This window comes from Acinonyx jubatus, chromosome F2 (genome assembly GCF_027475565.1).
Source record: "Acinonyx jubatus isolate Ajub_Pintada_27869175 chromosome F2, VMU_Ajub_asm_v1.0, whole genome shotgun sequence".
In the NCBI taxonomy this organism is placed as follows: domain Eukaryota; kingdom Metazoa; phylum Chordata; class Mammalia; order Carnivora; family Felidae; genus Acinonyx; species Acinonyx jubatus.
The window spans coordinates 72349819-72363316 of record NC_069394.1 but is presented as its reverse complement, the minus strand read 5'-3'; positions in this window follow the sequence as shown (position 1 = coordinate 72363316).

Genomic DNA, 13498 nt, shown 5'->3' with positions numbered 1-13498 from the left:
TTTAAGGCAACGCCTTTTCCTGCTTTGACCTTCGTGATGGAAGATTGTTTAAAATGAGCACGTGTCGTTTTATGCCTTCACAGTTGCTTTTTGGTTCATATTTCCCGTCTCTGCAGAGTGCACCTTTCCACGTACCTTTTAGAACATTGTTAATTATACAGCGTGTCAGGCCGGAGTTTCCACGTTTAACATCTTTCCCGTTACGTTCATTTTTGTCTGTGTGGGAAAGGCTTGTTTCTTCTAATGTTAGCAGATTTTGTCATTTTTGTCCTAGGATTGGGAATGGTAAACGTGTAATTTTTAGTGTCCCATCAGAATCTGTGTTGATTAAAAAGTAGCAACTACAAATACTGGAAATATTCAGAACATCAGTAGGCTTGAACATGAATGCATGAACACAGTTGAATCCGAGTGGAGGTCTTGCTCCCAGCAGCCTGGACTTTTTAGCCAGTTCTGGGCTTCTGAGCGTAGAAGGTAGTAAGGTAGAGTAGCACCTTATAGGAAGCAATGTTCATCCTCAGTGCAGATTTAACAGTCCCTGAGGTGAGGTGATAATTTTTATTAACATAGTAAAATTACATGCAAATAAATGGTTTAGATACGCATATCATAAAATATAACATGAAGGCTGGGTCTTTTTTCCCCCTTGAAAACACACTGTAGGGGCGCCTGGGTGGCTCAGTCGGTTAAGCGTCCGACTTCGGCTCAGGTCGTGATCTCGCGGTCCGTGAGTTCAAGCCCCGCTTCAGGCTCTGTACTGACTGCTCAGAGCCTGGAGCCTGTTTCGGATTCTGTGTTTCCCTCTCTCTCTGACCCTCCCCCATTCATGCTCTGTCTCTCTCTGTCTCAAAAATAAATAAACGTTAAAAAAAAAAAAATTTGAAAATTCGCTGTAAATGTCCATAATGTTAGTAGATGTCACTGAAACGTTGTGTGTACATAGGTATTCTATGGCAATTCAAACTAATCTGACTTTATATTCTTTTTTTTTTTTAATATTTATTTATTTATTTATTTATTTTAAGAGAAAGAGTGAGCAGGATAGGGGCAGAGAGAGAATCCCAAGCAGGCTCCACACTGGCAGCACAGAGCCTGATGGGGGGCTTGAACCCACAAGCTGCGAGATCGTGACCTGAGCCGAAATCAAGAGTCGGATGCCTAACTGAGCCAGTCAGGCGCCCCTGACTTTATATTCTTTAATTAAGCTTGTGCGTGATTCATTTGCAATAAGGCCTATAGATAATAAGTACTTGGGTTGAACATTGATTGAGGGCTTAGGAAAAGCAGGGTCCCATATTCGATAGGCAGATGTCACTCATGGTCAACATCCCTCTCTGTCACCCTGATCTCAGTGTAAATGTGACTTCAGAGAGACCTTTCGTGAGGCCTCAGTCTAAAATCACGCCTTTGTCTCTGTCACACTACCCTATTTACTGTAGCATTAGCAATACCTGATATTTTCTCGTTAATTTGTTTGGCTTTTACCAACATCTAACATGGAGACGGTCTTTCCTGTACCCTGTCCCCCCTTTCATGTGACGAAAGTAAAACTATTTAGCAACAGCTTGATGTCCTTTACCTAAGGGAAAACAATCCGTGGGTTGGGTGGGGGGTGGGGGGGTGGGGCCGGGAATACACCGCCTCACAAGCCCCAGAGCACTGACCCCAAGGGATTTGGGGCAAGAGCGAGCCTTGTAGATGGTACAGGAGGCAACCGAGAGACACGCATGATTGGCTGGGGGGGCGGGGGGGGGGGTTCCTTACAAGACTGGCAGGGCCTGTTTTCCAGAGAAAGGTAAGCTAGCTAAAGCTGAGACAGAGGATTATGATTGGTGTGTGCTAGGTTTCCTTGACGGGCATTTCCCATAAGAGCAAGCTTGGGTTTAAATTTGTGACACGGGCCAGACCCTGGGGGCATCCTACATTTTGTGGATCCCAATATATGAACTCACTTTATCGCCCCAGATAGCCCGTGCTATCCACTGCTGGGGACATCGCTTGGAGCTTAGAACAGTACCTTAAATGTAAAAGTCCTAAGTGGTTAATAAGTCACCAACCAGTGAATTAAGAATGGGACCCTCCGAATGTTGGAAGAATGTGTATATACATATTTTGAAACAGAGATTCAGAGGTGCTAACAGAACTGACACCAGTGACAGAAAACATTTGCCCAGATGTTTGGGTTTTAAAGGAAGAGGAACAAAGTATTGTACAAGTGGGAGACTTGATTCATTTCCAGGAGCGGTGCCACCTATAACTCTAAGTGGATGGCCCTGGCATTTCCCGTGGTAGAACTGGGATAAAGAGAGCTGAAGAATAACGACCTCCTGAGAAGCCAACAGTAAGAGAAACACCCGACATTGTCTGGATCCCAGTGGTAGGTGCTGTGATTCTACAAGTTCAAGAATAAGGAAGAACTTTGTTCTTTAGGCATGGTTGAGACCCTCAACTCCTTATGTTCTACTTGATTATTCAGAAAGATATGCTGCCCACCTATCGTGTAATCTAATTGCTTCTAGTCTGATTTCTCTTATGGATTCTATCCTTACATCAGAGTTAAAATACCACTAGCCTCTCAGTAACTATTACTTAACTTGCTCCCTTTCACATAAAATGTTAGCCGTTGATGTTTTACGGTAGAATGTGATGCCTCGTCATCGTATATCTGTTAACTTTAATACTGATACCTCAAAAATGCGAAAGTTGATTTTAATGAAATTTACTTGAAATTTATTTAATTGGGAGTGTGCCACAGTTTATGTCAACTCTCATCAACTGAAAAGCTGCAGAAAGTCAGATGATACTAGAAACTTTGCTTGCACATCGCTTGTGCCTTTGAAATGAAATTAGTGTGAGGAACTGTTTGTTGACTTTGGCTTGACTCTCACTTTGGCCGAACTGATAAAATTCTCACTAGTCACTTTATATCGTTCTTGTTCTCTAAATTAACTCCCATTGCCCAATCTTCCACGCAAGCAAAGAAAGCAGAAATGACCTGGAGTTAACGGATTTCCAAATAACCTTTATAAACAGACAAGGATATCAGCAAACAGGTGTGAGTTTCAATGTTCTTGAAATTATTTTTCAGAGAGAAAATAAGGCTTAAAATTCTCTTAATTTGGGGGCACCTGGGTGGCTCAGTCGGTCAAGCATCCGACTTCAGCCTAGGTCATGATCTCCCAATTCGTGAGTTCGAGCCCTGTGTCGGGCTCCGTGCTGACAGCTCGGAGCTTGGAGCCTGCCTCGGATTCTGTCTCCCTCTCTCTCCGCCCTTCCCCTGCTCATGTTCTGTCTCTCAAAAATAAATAAATGTTAAAAAAAATTCTCTTAATTTTGATATTCTTTAAATGTTTATTTTTGAGAGAGAGAGAGTGTGTGTGAGTGGGGGAGAGGCAGAGAAAGAGGAGAGTCCCAAATAGGCTCTGCATGGTCAGTGTGGAAGCTGATGTGGGGCTTGAATGCATAAACTGTGAGATCATGACCTGAGCCAAAACCAAGAGTCAGATGCTTGACTGACTGAGCCACCTATGCACCCCAATTTTGATATTCTTTAATAGCACCCTTTATGTCTTTATGTATGTTAAAACACCTAGTACTTATTTAATTTGCATAGATTTTTAACATACTGTAAATAAATACAAATATTAAGTATATTTGACACTCAAAATGGCACTGAAGCTCATAGCTGTAAATGATCAGGGGTTCCCTATGTGCAGCCCATGAAATAAATGACTTTTAACATAGAATTATGTCCCAAGGCATCCTAATCATTTTGTTTGAGATGTAATGAAAATTTCAAGAGAGGCTACATTCGATTCCAAGGCACACACATGACTCATTGAGTGTGTGGCATATGCTCATTAGATCTTGTCTCCTCAGACAAGGACCACTGGGTGATTCACAAACTGTATTTATCTTTTCTTTCTCTAAATATTTTTTTTTAATAAGAGGATCTACCGTAACCTATCAGTGAAAACAATTATAAAAACTGTCCGCAGTTTTAGAAGTTTTCAATTTTATCACTTAAGCTTTTCGTTTCATACCTGCAAAGAAGTCCCCTAAATCCACTTCTGGATGGTTCTCCAATGAAGGCTAAGACTTTTACTCAAATAATTGCATTTAGGTGTATGTAAACATATTTTTGGTTATTTCCCTCATTATTCTTCCTGTTATAAACAATAGTTAGTGCCTACTTTGACTCATAGGGTCTACCAAAATATCTAAAAATCTTCATCCTATAGGTATGTGGGGGGCTGGGAGCGGTGGTGGTGATGTGTTTTCCAACCAACACACACACGTTTGTTTCCATTCTCATTTCTCCTGCCTTTCTCTTGTCAGGTTGTCTTTTCTCTCTTTTCTCCATATGCCGTTAAACATTACTTCCCAAACTTGTTGACTGGCTGGGGGCTTCCCATGGAAGAATCAGTTCTTCATCCTCAAATGTGTAGGGAGAAGGGCCACGTGTAGGGAAGACAGGGTGAGGCGAGCCTTCACGAGAGCCCTGGGAGACAGCAGCATCAATGTTATCCCCATTGTCCTTCTGGGAGAAAAAGTGAAATGACTGGGGAAGAATCACGTTGTGAGCAGACATGAAGTCAGCGACTCCTGCCTCTTGGTGTGCTTTGGTTTCCAGTGGGGTCCGGCAACAAACATTGTCCTCATTTCTGATTAATCATCTACAGTGAATGTACAGAGATATCAGGACACTCATTTTACAGACTGTTGATAAAAGGTTAAATAATATGCTAAAACATACTCAGCAAATATGGCAACTCTTAACTTTACCACCAAAGCCATCCTCAAATACAATCTTACTCCATGATGATTTGGTCACTTTGGTGCTCTGTAACTTCTTGTGTGGAGTATTCAAATATCGTTCAAGGTTTTGTTCTATTTTTCCTCAGTGTTTGCAGTTTCCCTAGCAATTTTACTACGTCAAGAATAATGAGGCAGAAAAAAAAAAAAACAGTATTGGAAGGAATCAGGCACTAGTCCTCTAAGTCTTTTTTTTTTTTAATCGGAGCAGTGAATGTCGAATTCTTTTTACATTGATCTAGTGCATGAATCTGGTATTCTTGCTCAACTTTAAAGCGGAATATCTTGAAAGCCAAAATGTTAATAAGCCTAGGAATCTGAAAAATTCTCCGTACAGCCTTTGAAAAATCCTGTGTGCTAAAACATGGCGGTGGATGGAGGCTGGCAGGTGGTTATCTCCAATGTAAGAAAAGAATTGAGCTTACCGTAACAGTTATCACTGCCTGGCAGCAATTAACAATATCAGACATGCTCTTGTTGATTACCGGTTAACTTCTTTCACAAAATGACTCCAATCTTATAAAACAACCCGGGTGGAAAGTGGAAGGACGGCATTTTCGCCCACCAATGCCTGTGTCTGGAGGAGGAGCCAGGGGAGGTAGGGCAGTGAGTGAAGAATTTCTTTTCTCATATGTCATCATCCGGTAGTAAACATCGAAGGCCACCGGCCCCGCTGATCTTCACAAGGATCGAGGTGCTGCTGTTAACAAGACGGAATCCTATAGTGCCTTTGACAAGTTAGTGCTGGGACATCAGTATGTGCCAGTTCGGCTCCTGAGTACTGTCTCCAGCAGACAGTGCGGAGGCCCTGGGATAGAAATTGCATCGTTGTCTCTCCCTTAGCTGTCTGAATCAAGTGTAGGGAGAGGATGGAACCTACTGGTTAAAATAAGAGCTGGGAGTGACCCAGACCTCGACATCATTCGTTTTCTGACCTGTGCGATGCCTAAGGAATAGGAGGCTGAACACAACGTGCGTTGTCAGAAATGTGACAGTAAATTGTGAAACTGTTGACTGTGTCGTGTACTAGTCCTTAGGGGTTTTTCGGTGTGGTGTCATTGCCCAGATGTTTATCACTTGGGCACATTGTCCACGGGCCATTCTCTCCGGAGAGCATCCAACTCTTATGCCCCAAATGTCTCAACTCCCTCACTAATGCACTTGCCAGGGGGCGCCTGGGTGGCTCAGTCGGCTGAGCGTCCGACTTCCTCTCAGGTCATGAGCTCACGGCTCGTGAGTTTAAGCCCCGCGTCGGGCTCCATGCTGACGGCTCAGAGCCTGGAACCTGTTTTGGATTCTGTCTCCCTCTCTCTCTGCCCCTCCCCTGCTCACGCTTTGTTCTGTCTCTCAAAACTGAATAAACATTGGGGCGCCTGGGTGGCGCAGTCGGTTAAGCGTCCGACTTCAGCCAGGTCACGATCTCGTGGTCCGTGAGTTCGAGCCCCGCGTCAGGCTCTGGGCTGATGGCTCGGAGCCTGGAGCCTGTTTCTGATTCTGTGTCTCCCTCTCTCTCTGCCCCTCCCCCGTTCATGCTCTGTCTCTGTCCCAAAAATAAATAAAAAACGTTGAAAAAAATTTAAAAAAAAAACTGAATAAACATTAAAAAAAATTTTTTTTTAAATAATGCATTTTCCATTTTAAGGCACTGCTATAAAGGCTCTGTCCTTTTTTTTTTTTTTTTCCTTTTACCCATATCATATTCCGTGCTGTTTTCTTTGGCTAGATTCTGATTACTCAGATTCGATTCTTGCAGTGGCCGGTTCTTCCAAATTGTGTGTGCAAACCGTATGCTCGCCGGGCCCGCTAATAAAGACAAAATTGGCAGAGTTGGCAGGTGGAAACGGAGAAGACTGGCTTAAGAGCTGGGTGTCCTAAACTGCTCAACATGCTTTACCACCAGCTCTGCCAGTCCCTGGTCTTCTTCTGTCCAGAACAAGGACATTCGAACACGGTCCTTCAGCTCTTAATTCTGATTCTTTCCACAAAATTCTGATTCTTTCCACTGACCAACATAACGTGCCTAAAGGTGGTGTGATGGAGGTAAAAATGGCCAATAAGTAAATCCACAGAAAATACACCTTGTGTTGTTTATTCTCTTCCTTGTAGGTGGGTTTTCTGGCGCTGTTCTACTGGTAAAAGAATTTGAGGAATCTTGTCAAAAGCGTTTTTAGTATAGTAATATCTGTGGAATAGCTGGTAAATTATAGCATTAACGAATAGGTTAAAGACAATTTTACAGGTTGGGGCGCCTGCATGGCTCAGTTGGTTAAGCGTCTGTCTCCTGACTGCAGCCCAGGTCCTGATCTCTCAGTTTGTGAGTTCAAGCGCCGTGTCCAGCTCCACACCGACAGTGCAGAGCCTGCTTGGGATTTTGTCTCTCTCTCCCGCCCCCCTCTCTCTCTCCCTTTCCCTCTGTTCATGTTCTCTCTCTCTCAAAAATAAACACTTTTTAAAAAGACAATTTTACAGGTCAATACAATTTTTCTCATTGTTTGAGAACTTTAAAAAAAATTGTTAGTGTCTAACTGTGCAGATCTAATCAACAAAACGTATGGTGTCTGTATAAAATACTATTCAGTCATCTTTTAAATGCAGAATATTTAATAGTATGAAAAAATGCATGCTAAAAACAAAGTCATGTTAGAAAAGGTTTACCATAGGGGCAGCTGGGTGGCTCAGTCGGTCAGGTGTCCGACTTCGGCTCAGGTCATGGTCTCAGGGTTTGTGGGTTCAAGCCCCGCATCGGGCTCTGTGCTGACAGCTTGGAGCCTGTTTCAGATTCTGTGTCTCTTTCTCTCTCTGCATCTCCCCTGCTCATGCTCTGTCTCTTTCTGTCTCAAAAATAAGTATTAAAAAAAAATTTTTTTTAAAGAAAAAGTAAAGGTTTACCGTAGGATGACAGTTTACTTAGGGAGAACAAAGCAAACAAACAAGCTTCTTACCATTTCTAGCCCAAATTTCAGTCTCTAATATTATTCCTCACCGAAAGTAACCAGAGTCCCTTCAAAAAAAATGGCGGATTTCAGCAGCCCCCTAATTCAGCGACCGCACTTAGCATCCCCGGTGGTGAAACAGCCAGGCACTGCACATCTCCCAGTGGGTTGCCTGTGGCATACGCGTAGAACTTGCCAGATAACTCTCTACTAGAACTGTAACTTGAATCTGTCAGCCTTAGATGAAAGTTGCACTTCATAGGAAATATATAGAAGAATAAGTTAAAGGTCAACCAGAAGTGATCAGACAAATCCAGAAGGTGAAACATTTTACAGGACAGATCTATGTCATGAAAAGAGGAGACTCTTCTAGATTCAGGGAGGGATAAGGAACACAACTGGATTAGTGTGCATTGAACTAGATCCTGATCCGGAGAGACAAACTCTAAATGATATTTTGAGGGCAACTTGTGAAATACGGTCGGGGAATATTGAAAATTATGATCGATCTTGTGAAGCGTGGTTAATATTTTCAGCTATGTAGAAAAAAGTGGTCAACACATATTAAAGTATTCCAAAAATGTTAATGCTCATTAATGACAAAAATGTTAATGGTGGTGGAGTGTATAGGCTTTGGAGACAGGTCTGACTTTGACCCCTGACTTCATCATTGACCAGCGGGTCAAGGCACGTTAACTCTATGCCTTAGTTACCTCGTTATGCTATGCCTACCTTATAGGTAATGGGAATTGTACAAGATAATGTATAGTTTAACAACTGTCTACGCCACTTTCCCATTAACCTCCTGATGGTTGACCTATTTTCTATTACAATTTTTTTTTCTAAATCTCTCTGTTCCTGTTTTAAGCTTTCACTAGATTTCATCCTTATTTCCACTCAATATTCTTCTATTCTCTCTGTGCTGTGAGGACTCGGGGTGAAATTATCCATTGTTATCTCCGTGCCGCTGAGTACTCTGATTATACATAATCATCCACTTCTCTTAGATCTTTTTGTCACTAAAGAATTCAACAATCCCTGCTGCTGTGTCACTTGGTGACAGTTCATTTAGGACAATACCTTTTTTCTTACTGACTTCCTAATCTCCTTCAGCCCTCTATTTCCTAAAATAGTCCTGCCTGCTTTATTTTCGTTCCCAATTCTTTTTTTTTTTAATTTTAGTTAACATAGAGTGTAATATTGGTTTCAGGAATAGAATTCAGTGACTCACCACTTTCATACAACGCCCAGCGCTCAACACAAGTGTCCTGCGTACTTTATTCGCGATCGTTCAATCTCTCTTTTTTCCTCTCCCTCTCTCTCCCTCTCTCACTCTCTCTCATTCTGTCTCTTTCTGTATCATTAAAGAGAGCCAGATTTTCTCTCATATAAGGGAGAATAGCTTTTCTGCTTGACAGTGTCTACTTCTCGTATCTTTCTATTTCCTTTGTCTTGCTCCTCAGTGGAGTCCAAACCCACTTGGCTTGTGTAAATGCTTGAACTGCCTCGCTGTCCACTCTCCAATTCTCTCCCCAGTTTGGGCTCTGACTTTTGTTGCCCTCAATTATCAGAAACAGCCATGATAAGGTCTTCCTTAACCTCTTCTTCTTTTTTTTTTAACGTTTCTTTATTTATTTTGAGAGAGAGTGAGCAGGGGAGGGGCAGAGAGAGAGAATCCCAAGCAGCATCCACGTTGTTGACGCAGAGCCTGAGGCAAGGCTAGATCTCACAAACCATGAGATCATGACCTGAGCCAAAATCAAGAGTCCAATGAGCCACCCAGGCATCCCAACCTCTTTCTTAACTAAATCCAAAATCTTCGTGGTGATCTTTAACTTTTGGACTTTTCAGCCACTGGTAATTGTGATCAGTCTGTCTTAATTTACCTAGAACTGGCTTTCTTACTTTTCCAGTAATGTCTTTAATGCTCTCATTTGATTACAGCTACTTGTCATTCTCTCCCACCTGTCCCTCATTTGCACATGGTTTCCCTGTTTTGATCATATTTACTTTGCAGTCCCTGCAATTTCTGTGCAAAGAACAGAAACAGTGTGTTTTCTGCAGCAAATTCCCCCAAGAAAACAGACTGCTGAAGAACCAGTGTTAAGAGAGTAAATGAAAATGATGATATGGCAAATGTCATTCATTCCTTTAAAATCTCCTACTTTTTCCTTTAGGGATCTGAATATATACGTCAATATATCGTTAGTCTCATTAATATGTGGCAAAGTGAGTTGGTTAGATCACAAGCCACCAGAGATCCTCCCTGCCCCCAGTGTAGGGAAGTATGCTTTTCAGTCACTCTGGGCGGGGAGGGGGGGAGGGGGTCCACGTTGCTTCCATGTGCCCTAAACATCATCCTGGGGTCAGGTCTCAGCATAATCCCTCGCTCTCCCACTGTTCATTAGTGTCCCTGGAAAAGCGACCCAGAGCTCTAATATCTTCTTCTGTAAAATCAAAAAGAAGCTCATAGTACCTCCTAAAGGCAAGATAAGGAAAAGTTCGGTAAAGATACTTGTGTATTTGTTAACCACCCCCTTCCAGAGAGGGAAAAGGTGAGCAGGAGAAAAATGGAATTACTTCTACCCAGAGCGGCTGTGCTTTCTCATCCTTCTAATTTCTACATGAGACCGGCTCTGACTTCCCTTCCATGTCCTGCGGAAGTCAAAAGCCCTCCCCAGCATTGCTCCACATTCGTCTTGTTTTCATGAGCATCTTTATTCTGAGCTCCTTGTTTCTAACGAATTAGTGCAATTTGTGAACCACCATGCCACTGCCCCATCCCACCGCCCCGTTCCTATGCTGCACGACATTGATGCAGATGTCGAACCTGGACATCACCCATCCTGTCCTCCCCCAAAAGCCCAGCAAAAACAAAACTCTGCCTACAGGGTCTTTCTTTGGGCAGCCAACTTTAATAAAAGTTGCAGAGGAAGCGGAAAGAAATATTACAGCAAGACAAACAACTTCAGTAGAACATTCCAGCCCTACCACTGTCTATTCCTGGGGATTTTTCTTTGGCCACCTTGTTCTGTGCTGCACCTCCAGGCTTATGCCACCGTGCCGACTTTATGCTCTCTGCTAGGAAGTTAATGCTCCCTAAAACTCCAATTTTTCTAAGTAAAGCCAATCCCCTCTTTGCTGTCTATAATCATAAACTTAGCCTCTTCACCAGACCAATTGAGGTCCTCAGCAGAAAAGGGTGGAGATGTCTTCCTTAGTAGCTGTATATGGCATTTTCACCATCCATTACATAATGGCTTGGTTCTTAATGAAAATGTGGCTGTGGTATCACAGTTGTTTTGTTTTGTTTTGTTTTAAATGCCGTTGACCTAGAGTTTATAGGCCTAAGAATAAAGAACTACCTCAGAGTAAACATAAGAAGTACAACACACACAGGATCAAGGCTACATGCAAATACAGTTTGGTTTCAGCGTTCCCAAATAGCTGTAGGGGGGCCAAAAAAAAAAAAAAAGACCTTGATAAGTACTGTTCAAGGTCTATTCTTATCAGTAAATGGCCTTGATCTTGGCTATTGGGTCCAGAGTTGAACAGGCCATGTATATAACCTACTGGCTTATGTTGACATTGGAAGCTTTATAGCTCTTCAGTGACAAAATGCTTGCTATTTCCAAACTTTCTAATATACACACAAATACACACTGTTACCTCTACTGATATTTCTTTGTCCTAAGAGATATAGTTATCTGTTTACCTTTTTGTGCAAGCCAATTGTTTATAAGCTTTGAAAAGTATGCTATTTCAAGGTGAACAGAACAGGGAGAGGGAAATAATATCAAATATTCAAATAACACATCTCAATAGAACCAACTTTGCGTCCTCCTGCTTTATTAGAGGGAGATTTTTAAAACACTTACAGCACCTAATGTGTGGCCAATGTCAGATGAACCCAACGCGAACTGGAGGCTGGAGTGCGGGGTAAGTTCTTGCTTTCTTTCTTTGAACTTCCGTTAAACAACCAACAAAAACAGCATGTCCCATGACATCAGTGCTTGGACCAATTTTTCAATTAAGTTTCGGTAGATCAGCACCATGGCAATGAACTCACTGGGTTACATGTTTAAAGTTTTGTATTTCTCGAATGTTCATGTCTCATGTGGATTTCTGCAGAAGCAATATGGTTTATGGACACATCATGGCTTGGCAGGAGGAAGAAAATGACTATATAAACTGAAGTCTTGTCTTTATTCCACCACTTACCATCAATGGGACATTAGGCAAATCACTTCACCTCTCTAGAGTGTTCCACAACATAAGAAGTCATTATGTATCATCTGTCATCTATTGATTTAAGGCCTTCCTTGCTTTGCTGACCACTGTCTGTGAAATAGAGATCGTCCTTTTTAGTTTTAGTTTTTCTAAAATTTGTTTACATCTTAAGGAGTCTAGTACTTTTGAAATAACTTGACATTTGATGAAAAATAAAGTTACTCTGTTGATAGCTGTCATGATCTTTCAGTCATCCCCCAAAACTTTTCTCAACATTTGGTCATAATAATAACATGCTGACTTAGAAGTCTATTTGCATGTTTTTCTCCCCAAATAGGATATCAACATAGATCACCGTTTCTGAAGATTCTTTCAACCTTGGAATGGTTGGAAGATTTCTTGAGGATTGTGACCAGACCAGAAGAGAACAAATATAGAGGCAACATATTAGTCAGTTATAGCCTTAGTTAGGTTTTATTTGAATTTTTCTTTGGATGATTTACCTTAGAACTGTTTGGGCACATCCAAGCTCAAAGATAGACTTAACCCGTTGTACGTATAAAGCAGGATTTCTATGAGGGTAACGCTTCTTCTAGCCTGGCATTTTATAAGGCAGCATCACTTCTGGTCAAACCAGCCACAGCCCACCCAGACTCAAGGGCAGAGGGAATTGACCCCACCTCTCAAAGAGAGGACTATCATCTTTAGTCTTCCACAAGTTCATTTTCCAGAAACATCACTCTCAAACATTTTTTCCTAAAATGACATTTCAAAAAGCCATGATGGATTCTAAGAGTAATAACATAGGCAGAATTTGATCTAAGATACAGAGACGTTCCTCCTTTATTTTGGAGTTAAGTGTACCCTAATGTAATGTAATGTGTGGTGATATAGCACAATGCAGGTGCCCTATTTGGGGGATCCATTTTCCTTGTTATGTGACTTCAGAAAATACCCACTCTGGGTTAAGATAAGTTATTTCATTACAGTTGTGGGTGGTTGGCTAGGGAGAAGAAATAATTCTTTCAAAAGGAATGAATATTTATGTTTATATCCAAAAGTCATAGTGAATGTGAACACTAATGTCCCAGGGTCTGTTAGTTGTGCTCTATCTACTTTAATAACAACTAATGTTTATTCTTATTGTCAATCTCGTGTAGCATCTGAGGACCAGCTACTAGCAGCTAATCAATCAGGCGCTTTTAAGTACACGTCGTCTTGATGTTCAAGGCTTTGCCGATAAGATCAGCAGGCTACAAAACAAAAACAGCCAGAGTAAAACCACTCCATCTGTTCAGAGCTACAGGTTATACACATTTAATTTGTCGGCTTTGGAATCTAGCCATTGACAGAGGTAATCATCATGCGAAGCGACCCTGCTGATGGGACTGAGCCATGAACACGTGTGCCGTGAATAGGTGACTGAGTGCACTGACAGTCGGCACTTGGCAAGCTGGCTGGGTGCTGGGACGGCGACAGTCCCCCGACCGATGACCTCCGGCTTCAAGCAGACCTTTCCA